Source organism: Oryctolagus cuniculus, chromosome 17 (assembly GCF_051225735.1).
Source record: "Oryctolagus cuniculus isolate XC-2025 breed Fujian yellow rabbit chromosome 17, ASM5122573v1, whole genome shotgun sequence".
Lineage (NCBI taxonomy): Eukaryota > Metazoa > Chordata > Mammalia > Lagomorpha > Leporidae > Oryctolagus > Oryctolagus cuniculus.
This window is the reverse complement of record NC_142883.1, coordinates 73423985-73445961: the sequence shown is the minus strand read 5'-3', so window position 1 is coordinate 73445961 and position 21977 is coordinate 73423985.

Genomic DNA, 21977 nt, shown 5'->3' with positions numbered 1-21977 from the left:
GAAGCGGTGCGGGCGGGCCCCTTCGGCACCCGTCTGCCCTTCGCCCGCCCGCCCGCCCGCGGAGCCTGCTGCAGCCAGCCCTGGCTCTAGGAGGCTGGCCAGCCGGCACTGCCAACTGGCCCCAGGTGCTAGCTAGAGGCAGCGGCAGGCCTCGGCAGCACACCTGCGGGCGCCCCCAGGCCGCACAAGCATTCTCGGAGGGAAGAGGAGCCCCAGGCCTCATCTCCCTCTGGCTGGCGGGCTCGCCGGCTCGCGCGTGCGCAGTCCAGGACTCCTCACAGGGAAGGCTTGTCTAGGGAGGGGCCGTTCCCGGGGTGGGGGGCGGCTGCTGCTGGGACACACCTACTCCTGACGCCCACTGGCTGGTCCACGCGAGATGAGCTCGGTGCTGGGGTACGGGCTGTCCCACCGTGGCCTCCTGAGCCCGAGCGGACACGCGTGGGCCCTCTCCGAGGGCCGGCAGGGCCGGAGTCTGGGCCCTCCTGCGTTCCTGGGCGCCTCCGAGGTTCCCCCCACCTCCCTTGGATCCCCGGGTCATACAAACATTCTCTGAGGACAGTTCGAGCCCAGGGCAGCGTCCTCCTCTGGCTCTCTGGCTCTCTGGCTCCCTGGCTCATGCATGTGCAGACCAGGACTCCCTGTGCTAAGAGCTGGTAGGGCGGGGCTGTTCCTAGGGGCTCCTGCTGGGACACACCTACTCCTGACGCGCACTGGGTGGTCCACGCGAGATGAGCTCGGTGCTGGGGTACTGGCTGTCCCACCGTGGCCTCCTGAGCCCGAGCGGACACGCGTGGGCCCTCTCCGAGGGCTGGCAGGGCCGGAGTCTGGGCCCTCCTGCGTTCCTGGGCGCCTCCGAGGTTCCCCCCACCTCCCTTGGGCCGGGCCGGGACGAGGCGCAGCCCCAGGAACCCTGTGCCACCTGGCTGGCCCGTGGAGGCCCCGCCCACGGGCAGGGCAGCAAGCTCCAGAGCCCCACGGCCGATGCGCCCGACCCTGCAGCCTGCTGGCCGGCTGGAGCCACAGAGACGGCAGGTCTCCCCCGGCCAAGCCAAGAGTTGGCAGCGCGCTCCCCAAAAGCCTCCGCTGGCAGTTCCCGGGAGGATGCAACTGGCTGCCCCTGGCTGGCTCCCTCCCGCTGGTCGGGCAATGCAAAGCCAGACCCACTTCTGCCCCCTGGGGTCCTGGCCTCCAGGGCGCGCTTAGAAGCGGTGCGGGCGGGCCCCTTCGGCACCCGTCTGCCCTTCGCCCGCCCGCCCGCCCGACCGCCCGCCCGCCCGCGGAGCCTGCTGCAGCCAGCCCTGGCTCTAGGAGGCTGGCCAGCCGGCACTGCCAACTGGCCCCAGGTGCTAGCTAGAGGCAGCGGCAGGCCTCGGCAGCACACCTGCGGGCGCCCCCAGGCCGCACAAGCATTCTCGGAGGGAAGAGGAGCCCCAGGCCTCATCTCCCTCTGGCTGGCGGGCTCGCCGGCTCGCGCGTGCGCAGTCCAGGACTCCTCACAGGGAAGGCTTGTCTAGGGAGGGGCCGTTCCCGGGGTGGGGGGCGGCTGCTGCTGGGACACACCTACTCCTGACGCCCACTGGCTGGTCCACGCGAGATGAGCTCGGTGCTGGGGTACGGGCTGTCCCACCGTGGCCTCCTGAGCCCGAGCGGACACGCGTGGGCCCTCTCCGAGGGCCGGCAGGGCCGGAGTCTGGGCCCTCCTGCGTTCCTGGGCGCCTCCGAGGTTCCCCCCACCTCCCTTGGATCCCCGGGTCATACAAACATTCTCTGAGGACAGTTCGAGCCCAGGGCAGCGTCCTCCTCTGGCTCTCTGGCTCTCTGGCTCCCTGGCTCATGCATGTGCAGACCAGGACTCCCTGTGCTAAGAGCTGGTAGGGCGGGGCTGTTCCTAGGGGCTCCTGCTGGGACACACCTACTCCTGACGCGCACTGGGTGGTCCACGCGAGATGAGCTCGGTGCTGGGGTACTGGCTGTCCCACCGTGGCCTCCTGAGCCCGAGCGGACACGCGTGGGCCCTCTCCGAGGGCTGGCAGGGCCGGAGTCTGGGCCCTCCTGCGTTCCTGGGCGCCTCCGAGGTTCCCCCCACCTCCCTTGGGCCGGGCCGGGACGAGGCGCAGCCCCAGGAACCCTGTGCCACCTGGCTGGCCCGTGGAGGCCCCGCCCACGGGCAGGGCAGCAAGCTCCAGAGCCCCACGGCCGATGCGCCCGACCCTGCAGCCTGCTGGCCGGCTGGAGCCACAGAGACGGCAGGTCTCCCCCGGCCAAGCCAAGAGTTGGCAGCGCGCTCCCCAAAAGCCTCCGCTGGCAGTTCCCGGGAGGATGCAACTGGCTGCCCCTGGCTGGCTCCCTCCCGCTGGTCGGGCAATGCAAAGCCAGACCCACTTCTGCCCCCTGGGGTCCTGGCCTCCAGGGCGCGCTTAGAAGCGGTGCGGGCGGGCCCCTTCGGCACCCGTCTGCCCTTCGCCCGCCCGCCCGCGGAGCCTGCTGCAGCCAGCCCTGGCTCTAGGAGGCTGGCCAGCCGGCACTGCCAACTGGCCCCAGGTGCTAGCTAGAGGCAGCGGCAGGCCTCGGCAGCACACCTGCGGGCGCCCCCAGGCCGCACAAGCATTCTCGGAGGGAAGAGGAGCCCCAGGCCTCATCTCCCTCTGGCTGGCGGGCTCGCCGGCTCGCGCGTGCGCAGTCCAGGACTCCTCACAGGGAAGGCTTGTCTAGGGAGGGGCCGTTCCCGGGGTGGGGGGCGGCTGCTGCTGGGACACACCTACTCCTGACGCGCACTGGGTGGTCCACGCGAGATGAGCTCGGTGCTGGGGTACGGGCTGTCCCACCGTGGCCTCCTGAGCCCGAGCGGACACGCGTGGGCCCTCTCCGAGGGCCAGCAGGGCCGGAGTCTGGGCCCTCCTGCGTTCCTGGGCGCCTCCGAGGTTCCCCCCACCTCCCTTGGATCCCCGGGTCATACAAACATTCTCTGAGGACAGTTCGAGCCCACGGCAGCGTCCTCCTCTGGCTCTCTGGCTCTCTGGCTCCCTGGCTCATGCATGTGCAGACCAGGACTCCCTGTGCTAAGAGCTGGTAGGGCGGGGCTGTTCCTAGGGGCTCCTGCTGGGACACACCTACTCCTGACGCACACTGGGTGGTCCACGCGAGATGAGCTCGGTGCTGGGGTACTGGCTGTCCCACCGTGGCCTCCTGAGCCCGAGCGGACACACGTGGGCCCTCTCCGAGGGCTGGCAGGGCCGGAGTCTGGGCCCTCCTGCGTTCCTGGGCGCCTCCGAGGTTCCCCCCACCTCCCTTGGGCCGGGCCGGGACGAGGCGCAGCCCCAGGAACCCTGTGCCACCTGGCTGGCCCGTGGAGGCCCCGCCCACGGGCAGGGCAGCAAGCTCCAGAGCCCCACGGCCGATGCGCCCGACCCTGCAGCCTGCTGGCCGGCTGGAGCCACAGAGACGGCAGGTCTCCCCCGGCCAAGCCAAGAGTTGGCAGCGCGCTCCCCAAAAGCCTCCGCTGGCAGTTCCCGGGAGGATGCAACTGGCTGCCCCTGGCTGGCTCCCTCCCGCTGGTCGGGCAATGCAAAGCCAGACCCACTTCTGCCCCCTGGGGTCCTGGCCTCCAGGGCGCGCTTAGAAGCGGTGCGGGCGGGCCCCTTCGGCTCCCGTCTGCCCTTCGCCCGCCCGCCCGCCCGACCGCCCGCCCGCGGAGCCTGCTGCAGCCAGCCCTGGCTCTAGGAGGCTGGCCAGCCGGCACTGCCAACTGGCCCCAGGTGCTAGCTAGAGGCAGCGGCAGGCCTCGGCAGCTCACCTGCGGGCGCCCCCAGGCCGCACAAGCATTCTCGGAGGGAAGAGGAGCCCCAGGCCTCATCTCCCTCTGGCTGGCGGGCTCGCCGGCTCGCGCGTGCGCAGTCCAGGACTCCTCACAGGGAAGGCTTGTCTAGGGAGGGGCCGTTCCCGGGGTGGGGGGCGGCTGCTGCTGGGACACACCTACTCCTGACGCGCACTGGGTGGTCCACGCGAGATGAGCTCGGTGCTGGGGTACGGGCTGTCCCACCGTGGCCTCCTGAGCCCGAGCGGACACGCGTGGGCCCTCTCCGAGGGCCGGCAGGGCCGGAGTCTGGGCCCTCCTGCGTTCCTGGGCGCCTCCGAGGTTCCCCCCACCTCCCTTGGATCCCCGGGTCATACAAACATTCTCTGAGGACAGTTCGAGCCCAGGGCAGCGTCCTCCTCTGGCTCTCTGGCTCTCTGGCTCCCTGGCTCATGCATGTGCAGACCAGGACTCCCTGTGCTAAGAGCTGGTAGGGCGGGGCTGTTCCTAGGGGCTCCTGCTGGGACACACCTACTCCTGACGCGCACTGGGTGGTCCACGCGAGATGAGCTCGGTGCTGGGGTACTGGCTGTCCCACCGTGGCCTCCTGAGCCCGAGCGGACACGCGTGGGCCCTCTCCGAGGGCTGGCAGGGCCGGAGTCTGGGCCCTCCTGCGTTCCTGGGCGCCTCCGAGGTTCCCCCCACCTCCCTTGGGCCGGGCCGGGACGAGGCGCAGCCCCAGGAACCCTGTGCCACCTGGCTGGCCCGTGGAGGCCCCGCCCACGGGCAGGGCAGCAAGCTCCAGAGCCCCACGGCCGATGCGCCCGACCCTGCAGCCTGCTGGCCGGCTGGAGCCACAGAGACGGCAGGTCTCCCCCGGCCAAGCCAAGAGTTGGCAGCGCGCTCCCCAAAAGCCTCCGCTGGCAGTTCCCGGGAGGATGCAACTGGCTGCCCCTGGCTGGCTCCCTCCCGCTGGTCGGGCAATGCAAAGCCAGACCCACTTCTGCCCCCTGGGGTCCTGGCCTCCAGGGCGCGCTTAGAAGCGGTGCGGGCGGGCCCCTTCGGCACCCGTCTGCCCTTCGCCCGCCCGCCCGCCCGACCGCCCGCCCGCGGAGCCTGCTGCAGCCAGCCCTGGCTCTAGGAGGCTGGCCAGCCGGCACTGCCAACTGGCCCCAGGTGCTAGCTAGAGGCAGCGGCAGGCCTCGGCAGCACACCTGCGGGCGCCCCCAGGCCGCACAAGCATTCTCGGAGGGAAGAGGAGCCCCAGGCCTCATCTCCCTCTGGCTGGCGGGCTCGCCGGCTCGCGCGTGCGCAGTCCAGGACTCCTCACAGGGAAGGCTTGTCTAGGGAGGGGCCGTTCCCGGGGTGGGGGGCGGCTGCTGCTGGGACACACCTACTCCTGACGCCCACTGGCTGGTCCACGCGAGATGAGCTCGGTGCTGGGGTACGGGCTGTCCCACCGTGGCCTCCTGAGCCCGAGCGGACACGCGTGGGCCCTCTCCGAGGGCCGGCAGGGCCGGAGTCTGGGCCCTCCTGCGTTCCTGGGCGCCTCCGAGGTTCCCCCCACCTCCCTTGGATCCCCGGGTCATACAAACATTCTCTGAGGACAGTTCGAGCCCAGGGCAGCGTCCTCCTCTGGCTCTCTGGCTCTCTGGCTCCCTGGCTCATGCATGTGCAGACCAGGACTCCCTGTGCTAAGAGCTGGTAGGGCGGGGCTGTTCCTAGGGGCTCCTGCTGGGACACACCTACTCCTGACGCGCACTGGGTGGTCCACGCGAGATGAGCTCGGTGCTGGGGTACTGGCTGTCCCACCGTGGCCTCCTGAGCCCGAGCGGACACGCGTGGGCCCTCTCCGAGGGCTGGCAGGGCCGGAGTCTGGGCCCTCCTGCGTTCCTGGGCGCCTCCGAGGTTCCCCCCACCTCCCTTGGGCCGGGCCGGGACGAGGCGCAGCCCCAGGAACCCTGTGCCACCTGGCTGGCCCGTGGAGGCCCCGCCCACGGGCAGGGCAGCAAGCTCCAGAGCCCCACGGCCGATGCGCCCGACCCTGCAGCCTGCTGGCCGGCTGGAGCCACAGAGACGGCAGGTCTCCCCCGGCCAAGCCAAGAGTTGGCAGCGCGCTCCCCAAAAGCCTCCGCTGGCAGTTCCCGGGAGGATGCAACTGGCTGCCCCTGGCTGGCTCCCTCCCGCTGGTCGGGCAATGCAAAGCCAGACCCACTTCTGCCCCCTGGGGTCCTGGCCTCCAGGGCGCGCTTAGAAGCGGTGCGGGCGGGCCCCTTCGGCACCCGTCTGCCCTTCGCCCGCCCGCCCGCCCGCGGAGCCTGCTGCAGCCAGCCCTGGCTCTAGGAGGCTGGCCAGCCGGCACTGCCAACTGGCCCCAGGTGCTAGCTAGAGGCAGCGGCAGGCCTCGGCAGCACACCTGCGGGCGCCCCCAGGCCGCACAAGCATTCTCGGAGGGAAGAGGAGCCCCAGGCCTCATCTCCCTCTGGCTGGCGGGCTCGCCGGCTCGCGCGTGCGCAGTCCAGGACTCCTCACAGGGAAGGCTTGTCTAGGGAGGGGCCGTTCCCGGGGTGGGGGGCGGCTGCTGCTGGGACACACCTACTCCTGACGCGCACTGGGTGGTCCACGCGAGATGAGCTCGGTGCTGGGGTACGGGCTGTCCCACCGTGGCCTCCTGAGCCCGAGCGGACACGCGTGGGCCCTCTCCGAGGGCCGGCAGGGCCGGAGTCTGGGCCCTCCTGCGTTCCTGGGCGCCTCCGAGGTTCCCCCCACCTCCCTTGGATCCCCGGGTCATACAAACATTCTCTGAGGACAGTTCGAGCCCAGGGCAGCGTCCTCCTCTGGCTCTCTGGCTCTCTGGCTCCCTGGCTCATGCATGTGCAGACCAGGACTCCCTGTGCTAAGAGCTGGTAGGGCGGGGCTGTTCCTAGGGGCTCCTGCTGGGACACACCTACTCCTGACGCGCACTGGGTGGTCCACGCGAGATGAGCTCGGTGCTGGGGTACTGGCTGTCCCACCGTGGCCTCCTGAGCCCGAGCGGACACGCGTGGGCCCTCTCCGAGGGCTGGCAGGGCCGGAGTCTGGGCCCTCCTGCGTTCCTGGGCGCCTCCGAGGTTCCCCCCACCTCCCTTGGGCCGGGCCGGGACGAGGCGCAGCCCCAGGAACCCTGTGCCACCTGGCTGGCCCGTGGAGGCCCCGCCCACGGGCAGGGCAGCAAGCTCCAGAGCCCCACGGCCGATGCGCCCGACCCTGCAGCCTGCTGGCCGGCTGGAGCCACAGAGACGGCAGGTCTCCCCCGGCCAAGCCAAGAGTTGGCAGCGCGCTCCCCAAAAGCCTCCGCTGGCAGTTCCCGGGAGGATGCAACTGGCTGCCCCTGGCTGGCTCCCTCCCGCTGGTCGGGCAATGCAAAGCCAGACCCACTTCTGCCCCCTGGGGTCCTGGCCTCCAGGGCGCGCTTAGAAGCGGTGCGGGCGGGCCCCTTCGGCACCCGTCTGCCCTTCGCCCGCCCGCCCGCCCGACCGCCCGCCCGCCCGCGGAGCCTGCTGCAGCCAGCCCTGGCTCTAGGAGGCTGGCCAGCCGGCACTGCCAACTGGCCCCAGGTGCTAGCTAGAGGCAGCGGCAGGCCTCGGCAGCACACCTGCGGGCGCCCCCAGGCCGCACAAGCATTCTCGGAGGGAAGAGGAGCCCCAGGCCTCATCTCCCTCTGGCTGGCGGGCTCGCCGGCTCGCGCGTGCGCAGTCCAGGACTCCTCACAGGGAAGGCTTGTCTAGGGAGGGGCCGTTCCCGGGGTGGGGGGCGGCTGCTGCTGGGACACACCTACTCCTGACGCCCACTGGCTGGTCCACGCGAGATGAGCTCGGTGCTGGGGTACGGGCTGTCCCACCGTGGCCTCCTGAGCCCGAGCGGACACGCGTGGGCCCTCTCCGAGGGCCGGCAGGGCCGGAGTCTGGGCCCTCCTGCGTTCCTGGGCGCCTCCGAGGTTCCCCCCACCTCCCTTGGATCCCCGGGTCATACAAACATTCTCTGAGGACAGTTCGAGCCCAGGGCAGCGTCCTCCTCTGGCTCTCTGGCTCTCTGGCTCCCTGGCTCATGCATGTGCAGACCAGGACTCCCTGTGCTAAGAGCTGGTAGGGCGGGGCTGTTCCTAGGGGCTCCTGCTGGGACACACCTACTCCTGACGCGCACTGGGTGGTCCACGCGAGATGAGCTCGGTGCTGGGGTACTGGCTGTCCCACCGTGGCCTCCTGAGCCCGAGCGGACACGCGTGGGCCCTCTCCGAGGGCTGGCAGGGCCGGAGTCTGGGCCCTCCTGCGTTCCTGGGCGCCTCCGAGGTTCCCCCCACCTCCCTTGGGCCGGGCCGGGACGAGGCGCAGCCCCAGGAACCCTGTGCCACCTGGCTGGCCCGTGGAGGCCCCGCCCACGGGCAGGGCAGCAAGCTCCAGAGCCCCACGGCCGATGCGCCCGACCCTGCAGCCTGCTGGCCGGCTGGAGCCACAGAGACGGCAGGTCTCCCCCGGCCAAGCCAAGAGTTGGCAGCGCGCTCCCCAAAAGCCTCCGCTGGCAGTTCCCGGGAGGATGCAACTGGCTGCCCCTGGCTGGCTCCCTCCCGCTGGTCGGGCAATGCAAAGCCAGACCCACTTCTGCCCCCTGGGGTCCTGGCCTCCAGGGCGCGCTTAGAAGCGGTGCGGGCGGGCCCCTTCGGCACCCGTCTGCCCTTCGCCCGCCCGCCCGCGGAGCCTGCTGCAGCCAGCCCTGGCTCTAGGAGGCTGGCCAGCCGGCACTGCCAACTGGCCCCAGGTGCTAGCTAGAGGCAGCGGCAGGCCTCGGCAGCACACCTGCGGGCGCCCCCAGGCCGCACAAGCATTCTCGGAGGGAAGAGGAGCCCCAGGCCTCATCTCCCTCTGGCTGGCGGGCTCGCCGGCTCGCGCGTGCGCAGTCCAGGACTCCTCACAGGGAAGGCTTGTCTAGGGAGGGGCCGTTCCCGGGGTGGGGGGCGGCTGCTGCTGGGACACACCTACTCCTGACGCGCACTGGGTGGTCCACGCGAGATGAGCTCGGTGCTGGGGTACGGGCTGTCCCACCGTGGCCTCCTGAGCCCGAGCGGACACGCGTGGGCCCTCTCCGAGGGCCAGCAGGGCCGGAGTCTGGGCCCTCCTGCGTTCCTGGGCGCCTCCGAGGTTCCCCCCACCTCCCTTGGATCCCCGGGTCATACAAACATTCTCTGAGGACAGTTCGAGCCCACGGCAGCGTCCTCCTCTGGCTCTCTGGCTCTCTGGCTCCCTGGCTCATGCATGTGCAGACCAGGACTCCCTGTGCTAAGAGCTGGTAGGGCGGGGCTGTTCCTAGGGGCTCCTGCTGGGACACACCTACTCCTGACGCACACTGGGTGGTCCACGCGAGATGAGCTCGGTGCTGGGGTACTGGCTGTCCCACCGTGGCCTCCTGAGCCCGAGCGGACACACGTGGGCCCTCTCCGAGGGCTGGCAGGGCCGGAGTCTGGGCCCTCCTGCGTTCCTGGGCGCCTCCGAGGTTCCCCCCACCTCCCTTGGGCCGGGCCGGGACGAGGCGCAGCCCCAGGAACCCTGTGCCACCTGGCTGGCCCGTGGAGGCCCCGCCCACGGGCAGGGCAGCAAGCTCCAGAGCCCCACGGCCGATGCGCCCGACCCTGCAGCCTGCTGGCCGGCTGGAGCCACAGAGACGGCAGGTCTCCCCCGGCCAAGCCAAGAGTTGGCAGCGCGCTCCCCAAAAGCCTCCGCTGGCAGTTCCCGGGAGGATGCAACTGGCTGCCCCTGGCTGGCTCCCTCCCGCTGGTCGGGCAATGCAAAGCCAGACCCACTTCTGCCCCCTGGGGTCCTGGCCTCCAGGGCGCGCTTAGAAGCGGTGCGGGCGGGCCCCTTCGGCTCCCGTCTGCCCTTCGCCCGCCCGCCCGCCCGACCGCCCGCCCGCGGAGCCTGCTGCAGCCAGCCCTGGCTCTAGGAGGCTGGCCAGCCGGCACTGCCAACTGGCCCCAGGTGCTAGCTAGAGGCAGCGGCAGGCCTCGGCAGCTCACCTGCGGGCGCCCCCAGGCCGCACAAGCATTCTCGGAGGGAAGAGGAGCCCCAGGCCTCATCTCCCTCTGGCTGGCGGGCTCGCCGGCTCGCGCGTGCGCAGTCCAGGACTCCTCACAGGGAAGGCTTGTCTAGGGAGGGGCCGTTCCCGGGGTGGGGGGCGGCTGCTGCTGGGACACACCTACTCCTGACGCGCACTGGGTGGTCCACGCGAGATGAGCTCGGTGCTGGGGTACGGGCTGTCCCACCGTGGCCTCCTGAGCCCGAGCGGACACGCGTGGGCCCTCTCCGAGGGCCGGCAGGGCCGGAGTCTGGGCCCTCCTGCGTTCCTGGGCGCCTCCGAGGTTCCCCCCACCTCCCTTGGATCCCCGGGTCATACAAACATTCTCTGAGGACAGTTCGAGCCCAGGGCAGCGTCCTCCTCTGGCTCTCTGGCTCTCTGGCTCCCTGGCTCATGCATGTGCAGACCAGGACTCCCTGTGCTAAGAGCTGGTAGGGCGGGGCTGTTCCTAGGGGCTCCTGCTGGGACACACCTACTCCTGACGCGCACTGGGTGGTCCACGCGAGATGAGCTCGGTGCTGGGGTACTGGCTGTCCCACCGTGGCCTCCTGAGCCCGAGCGGACACGCGTGGGCCCTCTCCGAGGGCTGGCAGGGCCGGAGTCTGGGCCCTCCTGCGTTCCTGGGCGCCTCCGAGGTTCCCCCCACCTCCCTTGGGCCGGGCCGGGACGAGGCGCAGCCCCAGGAACCCTGTGCCACCTGGCTGGCCCGTGGAGGCCCCGCCCACGGGCAGGGCAGCAAGCTCCAGAGCCCCACGGCCGATGCGCCCGACCCTGCAGCCTGCTGGCCGGCTGGAGCCACAGAGACGGCAGGTCTCCCCCGGCCAAGCCAAGAGTTGGCAGCGCGCTCCCCAAAAGCCTCCGCTGGCAGTTCCCGGGAGGATGCAACTGGCTGCCCCTGGCTGGCTCCCTCCCGCTGGTCGGGCAATGCAAAGCCAGACCCACTTCTGCCCCCTGGGGTCCTGGCCTCCAGGGCGCGCTTAGAAGCGGTGCGGGCGGGCCCCTTCGGCACCCGTCTGCCCTTCGCCCGCCCGCCCGCCCGACCGCCCGCCCGCGGAGCCTGCTGCAGCCAGCCCTGGCTCTAGGAGGCTGGCCAGCCGGCACTGCCAACTGGCCCCAGGTGCTAGCTAGAGGCAGCGGCAGGCCTCGGCAGCACACCTGCGGGCGCCCCCAGGCCGCACAAGCATTCTCGGAGGGAAGAGGAGCCCCAGGCCTCATCTCCCTCTGGCTGGCGGGCTCGCCGGCTCGCGCGTGCGCAGTCCAGGACTCCTCACAGGGAAGGCTTGTCTAGGGAGGGGCCGTTCCCGGGGTGGGGGGCGGCTGCTGCTGGGACACACCTACTCCTGACGCGCACTGGGTGGTCCACGCGAGATGAGCTCGGTGCTGGGGTACGGGCTGTCCCACCGTGGCCTCCTGAGCCCGAGCGGACACGCGTGGGCCCTCTCCGAGGGCCGGCAGGGCCGGAGTCTGGGCCCTCCTGCGTTCCTGGGCGCCTCCGAGGTTCCCCCCACCTCCCTTGGATCCCCGGGTCATACAAACATTCTCTGAGGACAGTTCGAGCCCAGGGCAGCGTCCTCCTCTGGCTCTCTGGCTCTCTGGCTCCCTGGCTCATGCATGTGCAGACCAGGACTCCCTGTGCTAAGAGCTGGTAGGGCGGGGCTGTTCCTAGGGGCTCCTGCTGGGACACACCTACTCCTGACGCGCACTGGGTGGTCCACGCGAGATGAGCTCGGTGCTGGGGTACTGGCTGTCCCACCGTGGCCTCCTGAGCCCGAGCGGACACGCGTGGGCCCTCTCCGAGGGCTGGCAGGGCCGGAGTCTGGGCCCTCCTGCGTTCCTGGGCGCCTCCGAGGTTCCCCCCACCTCCCTTGGGCCGGGCCGGGACGAGGCGCAGCCCCAGGAACCCTGTGCCACCTGGCTGGCCCGTGGAGGCCCCGCCCACGGGCAGGGCAGCAAGCTCCAGAGCCCCACGGCCGATGCGCCCGACCCTGCAGCCTGCTGGCCGGCTGGAGCCACAGAGACGGCAGGTCTCCCCCGGCCAAGCCAAGAGTTGGCAGCGCGCTCCCCAAAAGCCTCCGCTGGCAGTTCCCGGGAGGATGCAACTGGCTGCCCCTGGCTGGCTCCCTCCCGCTGGTCGGGCAATGCAAAGCCAGACCCACTTCTGCCCCCTGGGGTCCTGGCCTCCAGGGCGCGCTTAGAAGCGGTGCGGGCGGGCCCCTTCGGCACCCGTCTGCCCTTCGCCCGCCCGCCCGCCCGACCGCCCGCCCGCCCGCGGAGCCTGCTGCAGCCAGCCCTGGCTCTAGGAGGCTGGCCAGCCGGCACTGCCAACTGGCCCCAGGTGCTAGCTAGAGGCAGCGGCAGGCCTCGGCAGCACACCTGCGGGCGCCCCCAGGCCGCACAAGCATTCTCGGAGGGAAGAGGAGCCCCAGGCCTCATCTCCCTCTGGCTGGCGGGCTCGCCGGCTCGCGCGTGCGCAGTCCAGGACTCCTCACAGGGAAGGCTTGTCTAGGGAGGGGCCGTTCCCGGGGTGGGGGGCGGCTGCTGCTGGGACACACCTACTCCTGACGCGCACTGGGTGGTCCACGCGAGATGAGCTCGGTGCTGGGGTACGGGCTGTCCCACCGTGGCCTCCTGAGCCCGAGCGGACACGCGTGGGCCCTCTCCGAGGGCCGGCAGGGCCGGAGTCTGGGCCCTCCTGCGTTCCTGGGCGCCTCCGAGGTTCCCCCCACCTCCCTTGGATCCCCGGGTCATACAAACATTCTCTGAGGACAGTTCGAGCCCAGGGCAGCGTCCTCCTCTGGCTCTCTGGCTCTCTGGCTCCCTGGCTCATGCATGTGCAGACCAGGACTCCCTGTGCTAAGAGCTGGTAGGGCGGGGCTGTTCCTAGGGGCTCCTGCTGGGACACACCTACTCCTGACGCGCACTGGGTGGTCCACGCGAGATGAGCTCGGTGCTGGGGTACTGGCTGTCCCACCGTGGCCTCCTGAGCCCGAGCGGACACGCGTGGGCCCTCTCCGAGGGCTGGCAGGGCCGGAGTCTGGGCCCTCCTGCGTTCCTGGGCGCCTCCGAGGTTCCCCCCACCTCCCTTGGGCCGGGCCGGGACGAGGCGCAGCCCCAGGAACCCTGTGCCACCTGGCTGGCCCGTGGAGGCCCCGCCCACGGGCAGGGCAGCAAGCTCCAGAGCCCCACGGCCGATGCGCCCGACCCTGCAGCCTGCTGGCCGGCTGGAGCCACAGAGACGGCAGGTCTCCCCCGGCCAAGCCAAGAGTTGGCAGCGCGCTCCCCAAAAGCCTCCGCTGGCAGTTCCCGGGAGGATGCAACTGGCTGCCCCTGGCTGGCTCCCTCCCGCTGGTCGGGCAATGCAAAGCCAGACCCACTTCTGCCCCCTGGGGTCCTGGCCTCCAGGGCGCGCTTAGAAGCGGTGCGGGCGGGCCCCTTCGGCACCCGTCTGCCCTTCGCCCGCCCGCCCGCCCGCCCGACCGCCCGCCCGCGGAGCCTGCTGCAGCCAGCCCTGGCTCTAGGAGGCTGGCCAGCCGGCACTGCCAACTGGCCCCAGGTGCTAGCTAGAGGCAGCGGCAGGCCTCGGCAGCACACCTGCGGGCGCCCCCAGGCCGCACAAGCATTCTCGGAGGGAAGAGGAGCCCCAGGCCTCATCTCCCTCTGGCTGGCGGGCTCGCCGGCTCGCGCGTGCGCAGTCCAGGACTCCTCACAGGGAAGGCTTGTCTAGGGAGGGGCCGTTCCCGGGGTGGGGGGCGGCTGCTGCTGGGACACACCTACTCCTGACGCCCACTGGCTGGTCCACGCGAGATGAGCTCGGTGCTGGGGTACGGGCTGTCCCACCGTGGCCTCCTGAGCCCGAGCGGACACGCGTGGGCCCTCTCCGAGGGCCGGCAGGGCCGGAGTCTGGGCCCTCCTGCGTTCCTGGGCGCCTCCGAGGTTCCCCCCACCTCCCTTGGATCCCCGGGTCATACAAACATTCTCTGAGGACAGTTCGAGCCCAGGGCAGCGTCCTCCTCTGGCTCTCTGGCTCTCTGGCTCCCTGGCTCATGCATGTGCAGACCAGGACTCCCTGTGCTAAGAGCTGGTAGGGCGGGGCTGTTCCTAGGGGCTCCTGCTGGGACACACCTACTCCTGACGCGCACTGGGTGGTCCACGCGAGATGAGCTCGGTGCTGGGGTACTGGCTGTCCCACCGTGGCCTCCTGAGCCCGAGCGGACACGCGTGGGCCCTCTCCGAGGGCTGGCAGGGCCGGAGTCTGGGCCCTCCTGCGTTCCTGGGCGCCTCCGAGGTTCCCCCCACCTCCCTTGGGCCGGGCCGGGACGAGGCGCAGCCCCAGGAACCCTGTGCCACCTGGCTGGCCCGTGGAGGCCCCGCCCACGGGCAGGGCAGCAAGCTCCAGAGCCCCACGGCCGATGCGCCCGACCCTGCAGCCTGCTGGCCGGCTGGAGCCACAGAGACGGCAGGTCTCCCCCGGCCAAGCCAAGAGTTGGCAGCGCGCTCCCCAAAAGCCTCCGCTGGCAGTTCCCGGGAGGATGCAACTGGCTGCCCCTGGCTGGCTCCCTCCCGCTGGTCGGGCAATGCAAAGCCAGACCCACTTCTGCCCCCTGGGGTCCTGGCCTCCAGGGCGCGCTTAGAAGCGGTGCGGGCGGGCCCCTTCGGCACCCGTCTGCCCTTCGCCCGCCCGCCCGCCCGCCCGACCGCCCGCCCGCGGAGCCTGCTGCAGCCAGCCCTGGCTCTAGGAGGCTGGCCAGCCGGCACTGCCAACTGGCCCCAGGTGCTAGCTAGAGGCAGCGGCAGGCCTCGGCAGCACACCTGCGGGCGCCCCCAGGCCGCACAAGCATTCTCGGAGGGAAGAGGAGCCCCAGGCCTCATCTCCCTCTGGCTGGCGGGCTCGCCGGCTCGCGCGTGCGCAGTCCAGGACTCCTCACAGGGAAGGCTTGTCTAGGGAGGGGCCGTTCCCGGGGTGGGGGGCGGCTGCTGCTGGGACACACCTACTCCTGACGCCCACTGGCTGGTCCACGCGAGATGAGCTCGGTGCTGGGGTACGGGCTGTCCCACCGTGGCCTCCTGAGCCCGAGCGGACACGCGTGGGCCCTCTCCGAGGGCCGGCAGGGCCGGAGTCTGGGCCCTCCTGCGTTCCTGGGCGCCTCCGAGGTTCCCCCCACCTCCCTTGGATCCCCGGGTCATACAAACATTCTCTGAGGACAGTTCGAGCCCAGGGCAGCGTCCTCCTCTGGCTCTCTGGCTCTCTGGCTCCCTGGCTCATGCATGTGCAGACCAGGACTCCCTGTGCTAAGAGCTGGTAGGGCGGGGCTGTTCCTAGGGGCTCCTGCTGGGACACACCTACTCCTGACGCGCACTGGGTGGTCCACGCGAGATGAGCTCGGTGCTGGGGTACTGGCTGTCCCACCGTGGCCTCCTGAGCCCGAGCGGACACGCGTGGGCCCTCTCCGAGGGCTGGCAGGGCCGGAGTCTGGGCCCTCCTGCGTTCCTGGGCGCCTCCGAGGTTCCCCCCACCTCCCTTGGGCCGGGCCGGGACGAGGCGCAGCCCCAGGAACCCTGTGCCACCTGGCTGGCCCGTGGAGGCCCCGCCCACGGGCAGGGCAGCAAGCTCCAGAGCCCCACGGCCGATGCGCCCGACCCTGCAGCCTGCTGGCCGGCTGGAGCCACAGAGACGGCAGGTCTCCCCCGGCCAAGCCAAGAGTTGGCAGCGCGCTCCCCAAAAGCCTCCGCTGGCAGTTCCCGGGAGGATGCAACTGGCTGCCCCTGGCTGGCTCCCTCCCGCTGGTCGGGCAATGCAAAGCCAGACCCACTTCTGCCCCCTGGGGTCCTGGCCTCCAGGGCGCGCTTAGAAGCGGTGCGGGCGGGCCCCTTCGGCACCCGTCTGCCCTTCGCCCGCCCGCCCGCCCGACCGCCCGCCCGCCCGCGGAGCCTGCTGCAGCCAGCCCTGGCTCTAGGAGGCTGGCCAGCCGGCACTGCCAACTGGCCCCAGGTGCTAGCTAGAGGCAGCGGCAGGCCTCGGCAGCACACCTGCGGGCGCCCCCAGGCCGCACAAGCATTCTCGGAGGGAAGAGGAGCCCCAGGCCTCATCTCCCTCTGGCTGGCGGGCTCGCCGGCTCGCGCGTGCGCAGTCCAGGACTCCTCACAGGGAAGGCTTGTCTAGGGAGGGGCCGTTCCCGGGGTGGGGGGCGGCTGCTGCTGGGACACACCTACTCCTGACGCCCACTGGCTGGTCCACGCGAGATGAGCTCGGTGCTGGGGTACGGGCTGTCCCACCGTGGCCTCCTGAGCCCGAGCGGACACGCGTGGGCCCTCTCCGAGGGCCGGCAGGGCCGGAGTCTGGGCCCTCCTGCGTTCCTGGGCGCCTCCGAGGTTCCCCCCACCTCCCTTGGATCCCCGGGTCATACAAACATTCTCTGAGGACAGTTCGAGCCCAGGGCAGCGTCCTCCTCTGGCTCTCTGGCTCTCTGGCTCCCTGGCTCATGCATGTGCAGACCAGGACTCCCTGTGCTAAGAGCTGGTAGGGCGGGGCTGTTCCTAGGGGCTCCTGCTGGGACACACCTACTCCTGACGCGCACTGGGTGGTCCACGCGAGATGAGCTCGGTGCTGGGGTACTGGCTGTCCCACCGTGGCCTCCTGAGCCCGAGCGGACACGCGTGGGCCCTCTCCGAGGGCTGGCAGGGCCGGAGTCTGGGCCCTCCTGCGTTCCTGGGCGCCTCCGAGGTTCCCCCCACCTCCCTTGGGCCGGGCCGGGACGAGGCGCAGCCCCAGGAACCCTGTGCCACCTGGCTGGCCCGTGGAGGCCCCGCCCACGGGCAGGGCAGCAAGCTCCAGAGCCCCACGGCCGATGCGCCCGACCCTGCAGCCTGCTGGCCGGCTGGAGCCACAGAGACGGCAGGTCTCCCCCGGCCAAGCCAAGAGTTGGCAGCGCGCTCCCCAAAAGCCTCCGCTGGCAGTTCCCGGGAGGATGCAACTGGCTGCCCCTGGCTGGCTCCCTCCCGCTGGTCGGGCAATGCAAAGCCAGACCCACTTCTGCCCCCTGGGGTCCTGGCCTCCAGGGCGCGCTTAGAAGCGGTGCGGGCGGGCCCCTTCGGCACCCGTCTGCCCTTCGCCCGCCCGCCCGCCCGACCGCCCGCCCGCCCGCGGAGCCTGCTGCAGCCAGCCCTGGCTCTAGGAGGCTGGCCAGCCGGCACTGCCAACTGGCCCCAGGTGCTAGCTAGAGGCAGCGGCAGGCCTCGGCAGCACACCTGCGGGCGCCCCCAGGCCGCACAAGCATTCTCGGAGGGAAGAGGAGCCCCAGGCCTCATCTCCCTCTGGCTGGCGGGCTCGCCGGCTCGCGCGTGCGCAGTCCAGGACTCCTCACAGGGAAGGCTTGTCTAGGGAGGGGCCGTTCCCGGGGTGGGGGGCGGCTGCTGCTGGGACACACCTACTCCTGACGCCCACTGGCTGGTCCACGCGAGATGAGCTCGGTGCTGGGGTACGGGCTGTCCCACCGTGGCCTCCTGAGCCCGAGCGGACACGCGTGGGCCCTCTCCGAGGGCCGGCAGGGCCGGAGTCTGGGCCCTCCTGCGTTCCTGGGCGCCTCCGAGGTTCCCCCCACCTCCCTTGGATCCCCGGGTCATACAAACATTCTCTGAGGACAGTTCGAGCCCAGGGCAGCGTCCTCCTCTGGCTCTCTGGCTCTCTGGCTCCCTGGCTCATGCATGTGCAGACCAGGACTCCCTGTGCTAAGAGCTGGTAGGGCGGGGCTGTTCCTAGGGGCTCCTGCTGGGACACACCTACTCCTGACGCGCACTGGGTGGTCCACGCGAGATGAGCTCGGTGCTGGGGTACTGGCTGTCCCACCGTGGCCTCCTGAGCCCGAGCGGACACGCGTGGGCCCTCTCCGAGGGCTGGCAGGGCCGGAGTCTGGGCCCTCCTGCGTTCCTGGGCGCCTCCGAGGTTCCCCCCACCTCCCTTGGGCCGGGCCGGGACGAGGCGCAGCCCCAGGAACCCTGTGCCACCTGGCTGGCCCGTGGAGGCCCCGCCCACGGGCAGGGCAGCAAGCTCCAGAGCCCCACGGCCGATGCGCCCGACCCTGCAGCCTGCTGGCCGGCTGGAGCCACAGAGACGGCAGGTCTCCCCCGGCCAAGCCAAGAGTTGGCAGCGCGCTCCCCAAAAGCCTCCGCTGGCAGTTCCCGGGAGGATGCAACTGGCTGCCCCTGGCTGGCTCCCTCCCGCTGGTCGGGCAATGCAAAGCCAGACCCACTTCTGCCCCCTGGGGTCCTGGCCTCCAGGGCGCGCTTAGAAGCGGTGCGGGCGGGCCCCTTCGGCACCCGTCTGCCCTTCGCCCGCCCGCCCGCCCGACCGCCCGCCCGCCCGCGGAGCCTGCTGCAGCCAGCCCTGGCTCTAGGAGGCTGGCCAGCCGGCACTGCCAACTGGCCCCAGGTGCTAGCTAGAGGCAGCGGCAGGCCTCGGCAGCACACCTGCGGGCGCCCCCAGGCCGCACAAGCATTCTCGGAGGGAAGAGGAGCCCCAGGCCTCATCTCCCTCTGGCTGGCGGGCTCGCCGGCTCGCGCGTGCGCAGTCCAGGACTCCTCACAGGGAAGGCTTGTCTAGGGAGGGGCCGTTCCCGGGGTGGGGGGCGGCTGCTGCTGGGACACACCTACTCCTGACGCCCACTGGCTGGTCCACGCGAGATGAGCTCGGTGCTGGGGTACGGGCTGTCCCACCGTGGCCTCCTGAGCCCGAGCGGACACGCGTGGGCCCTCTCCGAGGGCCGGCAGGGCCGGAGTCTGGGCCCTCCTGCGTTCCTGGGCGCCTCCGAGGTTCCCCCCACCTCCCTTGGATCCCCGGGTCATACAAACATTCTCTGAGGACAGTTCGAGCCCAGGGCAGCGTCCTCCTCTGGCTCTCTGGCTCTCTGGCTCCCTGGCTCATGCATGTGCAGACCAGGACTCCCTGTGCTAAGAGCTGGTAGGGCGGGGCTGTTCCTAGGGGCTCCTGCTGGGACACACCTACTCCTGACGCGCACTGGGTGGTCCACGCGAGATGAGCTCGGTGCTGGGGTACTGGCTGTCCCACCGTGGCCTCCTGAGCCCGAGCGGACACGCGTGGGCCCTCTCCGAGGGCTGGCAGGGCCGGAGTCTGGGCCCTCCTGCGTTCCTGGGCGCCTCCGAGGTTCCCCCCACCTCCCTTGGGCCGGGCCGGGACGAGGCGCAGCCCCAGGAACCCTGTGCCACCTGGCTGGCCCGTGGAGGCCCCGCCCACGGGCAGGGCAGCAAGCTCCAGAGCCCCACGGCCGATGCGCCCGACCCTGCAGCCTGCTGGCCGGCTGGAGCCACAGAGACGGCAGGTCTCCCCCGGCCAAGCCAAGAGTTGGCAGCGCGCTCCCCAAAAGCCTCCGCTGGCAGTTCCCGGGAGGATGCAACTGGCTGCCCCTGGCTGGCTCCCTCCCGCTGGTCGGGCAATGCAAAGCCAGACCCACTTCTGCCCCCTGGGGTCCTGGCCTCCAGGGCGCGCTTAGAAGCGGTGCGGGCGGGCCCCTTCGGCACCCGTCTGCCCTTCGCCCGCCCGCCCGCCCGCCCGCCCGCCCGCGGAGCCTGCTGCAGCCAGCCCTGGCTCTAGGAGGCTGGCCAGCCGGCACTGCCAACTGGCCCCAGGTGCTAGCTAGAGGCAGCGGCAGGCCTCGGCAGCACACCTGCGGGCGCCCCCAGGCCGCACAAGCATTCTCGGAGGGAAGAGGAGCCCCCGGCCTCATCTCCCTCTGGCTGGCGGGCTCGCCGGCTCGCGCGTGCGCAGTCCAGGACTCCTCACAGGGAAGTCTTGTCTAGGGAGGGGCCGTTCCCGGGGTGGGGGGCGGCTGCTGCTGGGACACACCTACTCCTGACGCCCACTGGCTGGTCCACGCGAGATGAGCTCGGTGCTGGGGTACGGGCTGTCCCACCGTGGCCTCCTGAGCCCGAGCGGACACGCGTGGGCCCTCTCCGAGGGCCGGCAGGGCCGGAGTCTGGGCCCTCCTGCGTTCCTGGGCGCCTCCGAGGTTCCCCCCACCTCCCTTGGATCCCCGGGTCATACAAACATTCTCTGAGGACAGTTCGAGCCCAGGGCAGCGTCCTCCTCTGGCTCTCTGGTTCTCTGGCTCCCTGGCTCATGCATGTGCAGACCAGGACTCCCTGTGCTAAGAGCTGGTAGGGCGGGGCTGTTCCTAGGGGCTCCTGCTGGGACACACCTACTCCTGACGCGCACTGGGTGGTCCACGCGAGATGAGCTCGGTGCTGGGGTACTGGCTGTCCCACCGTGGCCTCCTGAGCCCGAGCGGACACGCGTGGGCCCTCTCCGAGGGCTGGCAGGGCCGGAGTCTGGGCCCTCCTGCGTTCCTGGGCGCCTCCGAGGTTCCCCCCACCTCCCTTGGGCCGGGCCGGGACGAGGCGCAGCCCCAGGAACCCTGTGCCACCTGGCTGGCCCGTGGAGGCCCCGCCCACGGGCAGGGCAGCAAGCTCCAGAGCCCCACGGCCGATGCGCCCGACCCTGCAGCCTGCTGGCCGGCTGGAGCCACAGAGACGGCAGGTCTCCCCCGGCCAAGCCAAGAGTTGGCAGCGCGCTCCCCAAAAGCCTCCGCTGGCAGTTCCCGGGAGGATGCAACTGGCTGCCCCTGGCTGGCTCCCTCCCGCTGGTCGGGCAATGCAAAGCCAGACCCACTTCTGCCCCCTGGGGTCCTGGCCTCCAGGGCGCGCTTAGAAGCGGTGCGGGCGGGCCCCTTCGGCACCCGTCTGCCCTTCGCCCGCCCGCCCGCCCGACCGCCCGCCCGCCCGCGGAGCCTGCTGCAGCCAGCCCTGGCTCTAGGAGGCTGGCCAGCCGGCACTGCCAACTGGCCCCAGGTGCTAGCTAGAGGCAGCGGCAGGCCTCGGCAGCACACCTGCGGGCGCCCCCAGGCCGCACAAGCATTCTCGGAGGGAAGAGGAGCCCCAGGCCTCATCTCCCTCTGGCTGGCGGGCTCGCCGGCTCGCGCGTGCGCAGTCCAGGACTCCTCACAGGGAAGGCTTGTCTAGGGAGGGGCCGTTCCCGGGGTGGGGGGCGGCTGCTGCTGGGACACACCTACTCCTGACGCCCACTGGCTGGTCCACGCGAGATGAGCTCGGTGCTGGGGTACGGGCTGTCCCACCGTGGCCTCCTGAGCCCGAGCGGACACGCGTGGGCCCTCTCCGAGGGCCGGCAGGGCCGGAGTCTGGGCCCTCCTGCGTTCCTGGGCGCCTCCGAGGTTCCCCCCACCTCCCTTGGATCCCCGGGTCATACAAACATTCTCTGAGGACAGTTCGAGCCCAGGGCAGCGTCCTCCTCTGGCTCTCTGGCTCTCTGGCTCCCTGGCTCATGCATGTGCAGACCAGGACTCCCTGTGCTAAGAGCTGGTAGGGCGGGGCTGTTCCTAGGGGCTCCTGCTGGGACACACCTACTCCTGACGCGCACTGGGTGGTCCACGCGAGATGAGCTCGGTGCTGGGGTACTGGCTGTCCCACCGTGGCCTCCTGAGCCCGAGCGGACACGCGTGGGCCCTCTCCGAGGGCTGGCAGGGCCGGAGTCTGGGCCCTCCTGCGTTCCTGGGCGCCTCCGAGGTTCCCCCCACCTCCCTTGGGCCGGGCCGGGACGAGGCGCAGCCCCAGGAACCCTGTGCCACCTGGCTGGCCCGTGGAGGCCCCGCCCACGGGCAGGGCAGCAAGCTCCAGAGCCCCACGGCCGATGCGCCCGACCCTGCAGCCTGCTGGCCGGCTGGAGCCACAGAGACGGCAGGTCTCCCCCGGCCAAGCCAAGAGTTGGCAGCGCGCTCCCCAAAAGCCTCCGCTGGCAGTTCCCGGGAGGATGCAACTGGCTGCCCCTGGCTGGCTCCCTCCCGCTGGTCGGGCAATGCAAAGCCAGACCCACTTCTGCCCCCTGGGGTCCTGGCCTCCAGGGCGCGCTTAGAAGCGGTGCGGGCGGGCCCCTTCGGCACCCGTCTGCCCTTCGCCCGCCCGCCCGCGGAGCCTGCTGCAGCCAGCCCTGGCTCTAGGAGGCTGGCCAGCCGGCACTGCCAACTGGCCCCAGGTGCTAGCTAGAGGCAGCGGCAGG